Source organism: Lactuca sativa, chromosome 3, assembly GCF_002870075.4.
Source record: "Lactuca sativa cultivar Salinas chromosome 3, Lsat_Salinas_v11, whole genome shotgun sequence".
In the NCBI taxonomy this organism is placed as follows: Eukaryota; Viridiplantae; Streptophyta; class Magnoliopsida; order Asterales; family Asteraceae; genus Lactuca; species Lactuca sativa.
This window is the reverse complement of record NC_056625.2, coordinates 242,995,676-243,007,993: the sequence shown is the minus strand read 5'-3', so window position 1 is coordinate 243,007,993 and position 12,318 is coordinate 242,995,676. Positions and strand designations below refer to the sequence as shown.

At 33.3% G+C, this 12,318-nt stretch overlaps 1 long non-coding RNA gene across 2 annotated transcripts; it reads left to right on the top strand.

Moving 5' to 3' along the window:
• The first annotated feature begins 10,150 nt into the window (after window positions 1–10,150).
• Window positions 10,151–11,766, top strand: LOC111893927 (uncharacterized). 2 transcript variants are annotated; one of them, XR_006189521.2, is made up of 2 exons: window positions 10,151–10,754; window positions 11,537–11,766. It is a non-coding gene; the product is annotated as an uncharacterized LOC111893927 (long non-coding RNA). The 2 variants fall into 2 exon arrangements; XR_002851041.3 differs by having other exon boundaries at window positions 10,151–10,791.
• The last annotated feature ends 552 nt before the right edge of the window (window positions 11,767–12,318 follow it).

The window sequence follows — 12,318 nt, the reverse complement described above, 5'->3', positions numbered from 1 at the left end:
TCCTCTGGTGTGTACAATTGAGCCGGTGCCATCCTGTGATTCCGAGGAAACCTGAAACACATAACACAATACACTGTAAGCACGAATCTTATTGAGTTCCCCAAAATACCACTCTAACACATATTAGCCACTTAAGGCTATAACTCTATTGACCTTCTAGTCAGTGTGTCTCAGTGGGACCCTCCAGTCCCAACTCTCTATGGACCCTCTGGCCCTAACTCTATGGACCCAACGGTCCTAACTCTGGTAACTCTGAATCATGCATGTCACATATCACAACAAATCTCATAACATAAATAGCATACAAATACACTGGAACATAACTCTAATCCTAACTCTATGGACCCTCTAGTCTTAGCTCTGTGGGACTTCCGATGCTAACTCTGATATATACACACAACATAAATCACATAGAAATAATGTAGTGCCATACATCGCATAAATAGCATACAATAACTCTGTCACATAACTTTGTTACCACCCTAAGTAAGGTTTAGTGAGAAGACTCACCTCGGATGTCTCTGCTAATCTCGCACGTGGATACACTGATCTAGCCTCTGCCTAAATACATAAATAATTATCTCAATCAATAATGGCTCTCCAGGCTAGAATAATCCCTTCCATGTCCTCTAAGAAGGATAAAAGACCATTTTACCCTTCAAATGGTCCACATGACCAATTGTTGACCAAACCTTAAAAGTCAACAAAAGCCAACTCAAGTCAACGGCCAACACTGACCAGACTCGTCGAATACACAAGGGTGACTCGGCAAGTCCATGTGTGTCTTCTGACTCTTCCACTGCCTCACTAGACTCGTCGAGTGAACCTTCCACTTGACGGGTTTCCATTAGATTCGAATCGCGGGCAACCCGACTCGACTCGTTGAGTCCCCCCATTGACTCGGCGAGTTGCTCCCATGCCAACACTCATCTGACTTTCTGAGGTCAGGTCTGTTCCTCTAATAGATAGATCTGGCTTCCCTATGACCAATAACGACATAAAGTTCGAGGCTTGACATACATGTGAAGCTCACAAGGCTTTCCTTGGAGAAATGGCTCCAAGAATGGCATCAAAGTCTCAGTCTCTCCATGAATCAACATAAAGCATATAAAATAAGGCCCTATGGACCTCTATGGGTCTAGATCTGGGATCTCTCACACAAAGGGACCCTATATTCATCACTACAAGCCATAGGAAGGTGTAAAAACCCTAAAATCATCAATCTCACCCAAAACAGAAAAGGGAAAACGATTTGATACCTCTACAATGAAGATATAAGCTCAGGAACTCTGAATCAACAACTCCCTTGACCTCCCCTTGCTGGAAATGACTTCTCCCTTGCAAAATCACACCAAGAAATGCTTAGAATGGCTCTATCTCTCTCACCCTTCGCTCCAACTCTCTAGGGTACCTCTCTCTGGACTGGTAGCCACAAACCCGGGTAATTAGGGTTTTCCTTAACAGCACTGACTCGGCGAGTCTAGATACCCGACTCGCCGAGTCCCTTCATTAAACAGATCACCAAGCCGCGATCCTACTCGACAAGTTGAGGCCTCAACTCACCGAGTCTCTTCATATTTAAATATAAAATACTGAAATTTCCATGCCTGGATATCCGGATGTTACATTTAACGAGTCGATGATCTGACTCGACGAGTCATTTGGAGTTTGTCCTGATGAGTTTGAACACATGGTAACTTGGCGAGTTGACGGGTCAACTCGGTGAGTTGAGTGGGACTTTCATGAGGGTTCTGAAGAACCGAAGGGACTCGACAAGTTGCATAGATGCACTCTACGAGTTGGGTCAACATGGGCTGTTGACTCGGGTGTTGACTTTAGGGTTTGGTCGAACTTGAGGGATAAAGGTCATGGATGGGTAAAATGGTCTTTTACCCATCCAAAGAGTTAAAGAGGGGTTATCATGAGTTTATTTAGAGTTTTGATCTTTAAGTATTAATTAGAGATGCTTATTACATGTAGGCGGGTTTTGACTGTTCGTGGGGTATTTAGTTTCCTTGCTTGCTTACGAGGCGAGTCTTCTCACTATACTTACCCCGAGTGGTAATTTGTGCGAATGGAGGGTCTTGTGTTCTTATATTGAGTATTGTGATAATATGCATTATGTCTTTGTGATTTATGTGGTATGTTGTTATGTGATTTTATAGAGTTAGGATCAGAGGGTCCAAACAGAGTTGTGAGTCCGGAGGGTCCTTACTGAGATACTAGAACTAGAGGGTCCGACCCGAGTTGTAGGACCGGAGGGTCTTCATTGAGACACATGACCAAAGGGTCCTTATCAAGACATAGCCATGAAAGGGTAACTATTTGTGTGTATGTGTGGTATTTTGGGGAACTCACTAAGATTCGTGCTTACCGTGTTGTGTGATATGTGTTTCACTTGCTTTTAGGGATCGCGGGATGGCGCCGAATTGATTGTACACATGAAATGGAATTGTGTTATGAGGATCCTGGATTTTTGTTTGACGATTATGGATATGTGTTTTGATAAATTGATACTTTGGGGTTTTTTGTGAAATGTTTTAATGAGAATTATGAGATTTTAAAATGAAAAATTTGTTTGAAAATTTACGGTGTTACACTTTGTCGCAATTGGAGCCGACACATCTACAATGACTACGAAGGTACGTAATCTTCTTGAATCTCTTAATATCCCCTCTAGTACTTCTCAGGCGGTTTTAATAGATTTTGATGATACTCTTTCTTATCTTAATGATATGATGATTTCCATGAGTAGAGAAGTTGAACAATCGAAATCATTACTATATGATATTCGAAATAAGATGGAGGTTAAGAAGAGTAAGATAGAGTACTTAGAGCTTCAATTGTGAAACATTACAATAAATAGGGAATTGGTGAGGAATGATAATATTTTGTTAGTTAAACAAAGAAATATCTAGTGTAACTTAGCAAAACGTTTGTATGCTAAGCTTACTGAATTACATCATTCTTCTTATATTTGCAAAAAACAGCATAAAAATTACTACAATTCTTAGCTTATGAAAGAGAAAAAGTAGATGCTACTTCTTATGACTGTGAAAAGAAACTTTATGAGTTAGATAAAGTTCCTAATGAATCGTATGCGTATGGAATAGTTAAGATTGATGAATGCTTAAATGCTAATGATCTTGTGCATATAGTTAATGAAACTCTAAGTAAAAATAAACAAGTTAAATTTTGAACATGACTGAGAATTTGACATTAGTCTCTAAACAAAATTTCGTTGATATCGAAGATGATTTTGATAATCTTAGTGAAACTGAGGAAGACGAAATTGTTGATTGTTCTCAATTATCTGTTATTAATGTCAATTTGATGAAAAAAGGCAAAGAAATATGTCATGATTAAATGGAAAAGATTAACAGTGAGTAAACTTCTACCTTGAAAGTTTGTGATCCTTTTGATCAAGTTGTAGTGGAAGATTATGAAAGCAATGAGGATGATGTTTCGAATGAAACACCTATTCCTAGAATCGTTGTCGAACATGTCTATGAAGAATCAAAGGAGTTCGAAAAGGTGTTAAAAGACAAAGGTCCACATTATTTGAAATCTAATTCAGTTGTCTATCTGTCATTTAAATGTACAAATGAAGTTGTATTTCCAAATCAAGTGTTTGCCACTTCTGGAAATGGTGACAAGGTAAATCCTGAAATAAACAAACTGGTTGAGGAAGATAATAAAGAAGTGACAAAAGATGGTTTCAATTCGAACCAAAGAACATTTGAAAATGGTCTAAACAAAAAATTAACAACTTTTCAAATACAAAAACCAAAACATGTTTGGGAAGTAAAAACACAAAAATCAAGTGTTGTTAATCAAACCAAAAGAAACTGTTTCGAAATCTCGAAAGAAAAAAAACAAGTTTTCAATAAAAGTGTTCAAAAATTTGTTTGCGAGGAAGGTATTTCGACTACAAAAGCTCGAAACAAAGTTTATTGGAAAAATATCAAGGCTTTTCAAAAACAAAAAGTATTTATGCAAAAATCAACTGAACATGTTAAGACATTTTCTCAAAATAAGACGTCTGTTCAAACCAATCCATCTCAAAAGAAAAATTAGTTTTTGAAAAGTCAAACTAATGTTCAAAATCAAGTTCGATCTCAAAATGTTCAAAAACAAGGAAATGGAAAATTTGTTCAAAATCAACGTCCTAGAAATTTTGGTCCAAATCGTGATAATGTAAGGTTTGCACAAAACAAAAATCAAAGGAATCTTGTTCGAAATAATGAACAAATAAATTTCAATCCAACTCATGGACAAAGAGGTTTTCAACAAGGGAAAAAAGGTTTTCGATCAAAATGTCAGTGGTTATAATAATCAATACCAAAATTGATTTCAAAATTCACCACAACCGTCTTTTCCAAAACGAAAATTTGAAAAATTAGATGTTCAAGGGAAGAAAAATGAACTTTTTAAGCCCACAAATCCACACTTTGCAAATCCTAAGTCGAAGCAGAACGTGAAAGCATCTTTTGTGAAAGGAAGAAGTGATGTGAAAAACATCAATCATTAGCTCGAAGGTAAAGGAAAACAATATCAGTCGGGAAAGTACTCTCAAGAACAAATCAAGTTTGCTTAAGAGAGCTACATAAATGATTCGATGACTGGAAGTTCATCGTCACAGGAGTCAAATCCATTTGCAAAAAAGTGGAATTAAATTACTAAGAAAAAGGATGAAGGACATCGAACTGAGGATGGAAAAGGGGAAATCAATATTGAACCTTTTCCCATTGAATGATTACATTTAAATGCCCAAATCTATCAAAATTGACTTAATTGACAGTTTAAAGTCAAAGGTTCAAAATTGGGTACTAGGCTCATCTTTTCGTAATGCATTTCAAACTAATGTCCATGGTCCCAAAAACTTTTGGGGACCTAAATTCTTCCGAATGATCGTAGGTACTATGTGAAGAGCAATACAATGATATATGAAGAGTAATACAATGAGCATTGGTACGTTGATAGTGGTTGCTCTCGTCACATGACTGGGTGAAAGGAGAATTTGCGAGACTATCAAAAGCTTGATAATGTAGGAGTAGTGAATTTTTGCAACAACAAAAAATGAAAAGTTAATGGATATGGCAAGGTGACGAATGGAAAATTCAATGCAAATAGAGTGGCGTATGTTGAAGGCTTAGTCAGACCTTAATTTGTGTTCGATAAAGAAGGAAGCATCATCTCTAACAAAAAAAACAAAGGAGATTCTTCTTAAGTCGAAAAGAAAAGGAGACATGTTCACACTCGACATGAAACCTATTGTTGGTCTTCCCTCTGTGTGTCTATTGTCAAAAGCTTCGTTAGACCTTAGCTGGTTATGGAATCATCATCTCTCCCATCTAAATTTCAAAAATCTCAACAAGTTGGTTATACATGATCTAGTTTGAGGCTTACCTATGTTAAATTTTGATAATGATTCGTTATGTGCTGCTTGTGAATAGGAAAAGCAACATATACAAGGTCATCAAATTTTCATTGACTCCAAGATCATCGAACCTTTGAACTTCTTCACATTAATCTATGTGGACCTTCGACTATTGAAACTCTCAATAAGAAGAAGTACATATTTCTCATTGTTGATGTTTTTTCAAGATTTACATGGGCTTTCTTTCTTTTTCAAAAGTCTTAAACAGCTCAAGTGATGAGTGATTTCATCAAAAAAATCAAGTTGAGTTTGAGGAAGAAAGGTCGATGAATTGAGAGTGACAATGGCCCGGAATTCAAAAATCGAATTCTTTATTCATTCTTGAATGAATTGGGAATTTCACATAAGTTTTCATCTCCTTAAACACCGCAACAAAATGGTGTAGTCGAAAGGATGAATCTCTCTCTACATGGATTTATAAGAACAATGCTTACATATGTGAATATGCCTCATTATCTTTGGGCAGAAGCTATTTCGACAACGTGTTTTACACAAAATCGCTCTTTTAATCATCTTTGTTTCAACATTATACCTTATGAGATCATTAACAAACAAAATCCTAATGTTAAGTTCTTTCATGTTTTTGGATGCAGGTGCTTTATAATGAATGTCAAGGACAATCTTTCTAAAGTTCAGTCAAAAGCTGATGAAGGAATTATCCTAGGATATTCGCATAACTTCTTTGTATATCGGGTGTTGAATAAACGAACGAGAAAGATTGAGGCAACTTTCAATCTAACTTTCGATGACTATCACGTGAAATGAGTCGAACAGTCCTTCGTACAAAATCCAAACATATCTGCAACGAATGATGAGTAAGAAATCATGAACTCTTATGATGATGAATTTGATTTGATTTTTGGTATTCCAAATATAGCAATAGATACTGACAATTATGCAGAGGACAATCGTATTCCTGAAGACATGATAGATACAGATGCTTCGACTATTACTAGGGAAGAAGATGACTCTCATTCTACCTCAACTTCATAAGTGAATGTCGAACGTATATTGGTTTTAAGGGGTAATCAAGTGTAGGGGGGAGCACTTGAGTTCGATATCACATGGAAATACTCACGATTGAGTTGTTGAGGGGAGCATGTGTAGGATAATGATTATGTCGAGGGGGAGCATCTCAATTCGAATCCACTAGTCAAGGGAAAACTAAATGGAATGATTCCTAATGATCTAAATGATCAAGCTAATGAGATTCATGATGTTGTTGATAATGTTTCAAATACAAGTGAAGGTTCATAAGCGGATGATGTATTCGAATATGCACCTTTAGATTTTGACCTTTCATATCCACTAATATATAAATGGACACGTAGTCATCCAAAGGAACATGTTATTGGTGATCCACATGCTGGAGTCATGACACGAGCACAAACTCGAGCTAAGAATGAATTACTTAATGTTCACCAGGAATATTGTATGTTTAACGTGTTTATTTTGAAACTTGAACCCAAAACAGTAAAGGTTGCATTATAACACTTTGATTGGGTTGTTGCAATGCAATCTGAACTAATAGAATTTAAATGATACAAAGTTTGGAGGTTAATTCCTAAACCAAAGGACGTTTCATTAATTTGGTTAAAATGGATTTTTAAGAATAAGATTGATAAAGAAGGTATTGTGATTCGAAATATGGCAAGATTAGTAGTTAAAGGTTATTCTCAACAAGAAGGAATAGATTATGAGGAAACCTTTTCCCCTTTCGCAAGATTCGTGGCTATTAGAATTTTTCTTGCTTATGCATCGCAAAGGATTTCGATGTATATCCAATGGACGTCAAGTGTGCATTCCTAAACAATGTATTGGAGGAAACAATCTATATCGAACAACCATCTCGTTTCAATAATGATATGTATCCTGATTATTGTTATGTTTTAGAAAAGGCAGTTTATGGGTTGAAATAGGCACCTCGTGCCTCGTACGTAACCTTAACCAATTTTTTGAAAGTTGCTAAATTTAAAAAAAGGATTAGTTGATCCCACATTATTTTGAAAGAAAATTGGGAATCACCTAACGCTTGTTGAAATTTATGTCGATATAATTTTTGGTTCAATTGACCCTTTGTTATCGAAGGAATTTGAGGAGCTTATGAAAAAAAAGTTCGAAATGAGCATGATGGCAAAAAAATAATAATTTTCTAGGTATACATATTCGTCAAAGCAAGGAAGGCATCTTCATAAATAAGGAAAAATACATGTGCAACCTACTTGAATGATTTGGGATGACTAAGAACAGAAAATTGAAACTAACGATAGCGGTTGGAATACGCTTGAATCCTTCATTGGACAAGCCAATACTGGACTTAACTACATATCGAAGCACAATAGGTTTGCTTTTATACATAACTACAAGTTGACCTGATGTCACGTTAGCTGCGTGTAGCTGTGCTAGGTACCAATCGAATCCGAGAGAACCCCATCTTAATGCTGTGAGGTACACTTTCGTTGGGTCTTTGGTATCCTTCGAAGACATGATTCTTTTTCCAAGCTTTCTTAGACGCTGACCTAGGTGGATGTCAGCTGGATCGCAAAAGTACAATAAGAGGATATCAATTGTTGGACAGGAAGCTAGTAAGATGGCAATCGAAGAAAGAAACATGCATTTCTTTTTCTACTACAAAAGCAGAGTATGTAGCTGTTGCAGCCTACACTTCTCAATTTATTTGGAAACAAAGTCGACTGCGCGACTATGCAATCAATATAAAGAAGATTCCTTTATATTGTGACTAGCAAAGTGCTATTCATCAAAGACCATGTCGAAGATGGGAAGATAGAGGTTCATTTTGTGAGAACAATGGATCAACTTGCAAATATATTTACAAAACCTTTACATGAGAAGTCATTTTTAAGGATTTTGAATGGCTTAGGGATGATTGAAACATGTTCTGTTCCTGGTTTTTCTTGATTGAAAAGATATAGATATGGTTGGTGTTTTACTAAATAGTTCAGAGGTAATTGTTTATGATTCAGCGTTCGCTTTCGAAATTCCTTTGAATTGTTCTAACCTCAATTCACTTTGTGGGGGAGAAAGCTGCTCAATGTACAATATCTTTGGGATTTGCTACTTCTTACATTGAACGTCACTGGTAACACCTTATAAGTTCATGTTTGTCTGATTTCTTTTAAATATATATATATATATATATATATATATATATATATATATATATATATATATATATATATACATATATATATATAGAGTCAAGATCAAATAAGAAGGAAATTTTTGGTAGGAAGGTAAGAAGTTTTTTTTTCTATATATTTTTTTCGCGAACAAACAAAATGAATCATTAGATGATTCATTTGTAAGATGATTCACAAGAAAAAATTCTCAAAAAAACATCTCGATGATTCATTTATACAATGATTTTGTTGTTATTCACTAAAATTGTCATAAAAGTGAATTTTTTCTTAATTTACTTAGAAATAAATCATAAAGATGTTTTTTTGAGAATTTTTTCTTATGAATCATCTTACAAATGAATCATCTAGTGATTCATTTATTTTGTTCGTCAAAAAAATATGTAGAAAAAAAACTTCTTACCTTCCTACTAAAAAAAATTCTTACCGGATCTATATATATATATATATATATATATATATATATATATATATATATATATATATATATATATATATATATATATATATATATATATATACTAGTAGGATACCCGCGCGATGCGGCGGGGGCGATTAATTTCATTCCGACAATTAGTTTACAGTCGAAAGTTAGTTTTGTTTAGGCGGTCGTCAAATTGTTTTCTTTCGATTTGTTCATTTCGACGATTAGCTGTCTATAGACTGACATCAAATAGTATTTCTTGTGTATTACCATTTTTTCGGCATATACTATTAATTCGGTAAATATATATATATATATATATATATATATATATATATATATATATATATATATATATATATATATATATATATATATATATATATGTTTCGACTATGATTTTCATTTTGAAATCATGTAATATCTAAAAAGACGTAATGCATCGGAAAATATATTTATAACTTGCAATACTGTTTTTGTTTTAGGTTAAAAATATAAATACATTGTTTTTTATGTTTAAATTCATAAGCATATCCATAATTTTACGGTTTATTTTTATTACATTGTTATATATTTTTATAATTTTAATGAATATATCTATTGATTTAAATATTATAAAATTAAAATTTTAAAATAAATTGTGACCGTAAATATTGCATTCCATTTAACATGCTCATGCATATATATAATTTCTAATTTTCTACGCGTCTCTATTTGATTATTGTCTTATAGTATAAAACTTTAATATCATAATTTAATTTATTTATCTATATTATGTCTAAATTGTTAAATATTGTAGTGAAATTACATTGCTAAAAAAACATTTTAAATGTCTTCAAAAGGACAGATAAATATAGTCGGCGGTGTAGTATATTTGGTTGCTAATAGTGGCTTTTTAATTAAAATTAAATGTTATTGGAAATATAAAATAGTTATTTGATATCTATATATATTTGTTATAAATTTTAATAAAGGTAAAAATGTTGTAATATATATAAAAGCCATAGGAGTTGTGGTTCTTGTTATTTTTCCTTGAACATGTATATAATTGTTATATTTATACCATTATAAACACAAACCCATTTTAAAATCTACCTTCGAAGATAAACAATTGTAAATTCATTAATATATTAATTAAGTATGGATTAGAAAGCACACACAGTCAAAAGAATCGAATTAAAAATACAATAATTAAATGATTTAGTTAGCCCAATTAAATTGTTTAGCCCACATTAAAATCTAATAATTCATGTGACCTAGCCCTACTTGTGTTCTCACAGCCAATGAAACAAAAGCTAGAACACGCCTCTTTTTTTTCTCCTTTTTTTTTCTTGGTTCGATTCTTGACTCGGTAATACAGCCGATGGAGATTTGATGGGAGGTCAAGTAACATGTTGTTGGGTGTTTAGCAGATGAAGGGTTGTTTAAGAAGGACGTTGTGCTTCATGATGGAAGGGTTACTTGTTGGCCATAAAGTGTGGTTCTTCTGAAGGGTAAAATGGTCGAGTGAAATGGTGGCAGTGAAAATTGAAGGTGCAAGTAGGTTTTCTGGTGGATATCGGAAGTTGTTAGTGATCGATTTGGGGTAGGAGATGTTTGACGGGGAGGTTCTCGGTTGTTGCAGCGGCGGTGGTTTAAGGATGATAGAAGGATGGTGATGGCGATTTCGATTTTCGCTCTAGCTGGATGTGGTGGCAATGTTTTAGGCAGCGGTGGTGATATAGGGTTCTCGGTAAGGGCAGATGGTTTTAGGTGCTTGTTTGCCGGTGGTAGGTCAAGCTACATAACAGGAAAAGAGCAAAATGTTTTTTTTTTCTATTTTTGTTCCCTAATACCCAGATTTTGAAATTTTTCTTTACAAATCAAATATTAAACCACTAAAAACCCGTTTTTGTTACATATTTCGCCACTCAGTTTTATATTGAAGCTTTGATTTCCTTATATAAATCAGTAGTTTTTATCAAACCTGCAAATTAGAAGTGAATGAATTTTCATTTTGGCTTCTTTAGTTGAATGAATCGTTTTTTCATGTGTAGTAAAAAACAACAAAAATGACAAGATTTCAAATTTCAGTTGAGTTCATTTAGATACCAATCATAACACCAAAACAAAACAACCCAAAAACATAAAAGAAACCGTAACCATTAAGAATCAAAACTTAACATAATAACATGTTTTCACATAAATAGTTGCAAAAATCTAGAGCTATCATAAATACTGGTGTCAAATAATGTTCCAAAAACATAAAACCACAGTCAAATAAGCTTTAAAAAACAATGAAATAATAAACCCAAATTTTGATGTGGGCGATCAAGGTGTTTTTTCTGGTTCTAAGATTGTTGAAGATCTTCATTTTCTAGTTCGAAGATTGTTGCAATCATGCTGACCTTTTATTTGTATATGATTCCAAAATATTATCACTTATGTAGAGTAAATGTCTTATGTTTATAGTAAATGTTTTGTGTTTGTTTAATGCTTATTTTATATCCATTGATCAACCTTTTAAATGTGTAGGATGTTTATATCCATCAGATCAAAAGAGCAATCCTTGTGAAGAGCTGCTTCTTTTTTATTGGTTGAATTCTTTACCATGCTGGCAATCCAAAGCAAAATAAAGACAGCATGTATCCCTGTAAATTTTAAAGTTGGACATTATACAGTAAAATTTGTTTTTAAGACATTTTTTTAAGAGATGTTTTATTTCATTGTATTTTATGTATAAAAATTTGTATTTAAGACTTTAAGATGTATGCTTTATAATATATATATATATATATATATATATATATATATATATATATATATATATATATATATATATATATATATATATATATATATATATATATATATAAAGATTTTCTTATTTTTGTGTTTCAATTTTAAAAACAAAAATCCAAAAAGATTTTTTTTATTTTTATTTTTGTCTTTTAATTTTCAAATACAAAAATCCAAAAAGATTTTCTTATTTTCGTCTTTAATTTTTAAAAAGAAAAATCCAAAAAGATTTTCTTTTTTAATTTCATATTATGTTTAAGCTTTCGTGACGCTCACACACATCACTGCATACCCTCGACATCTCTGGTAGAAGCAGACTAGAATGTAGATATTGCAACAATCTGTGTTGATGATCATGATTCATTCTTCCATGATGATGGTGAAACCCAACAATCCCAACTACTAAGGAATTGATGGTGAACATTCTTGTTCATGATTATCATGAAACACTTGTTTCAGTATCATTTTCGATATTCAAAATCATATTCATTTCGTTATGCGTGATCTTGACAAAATGT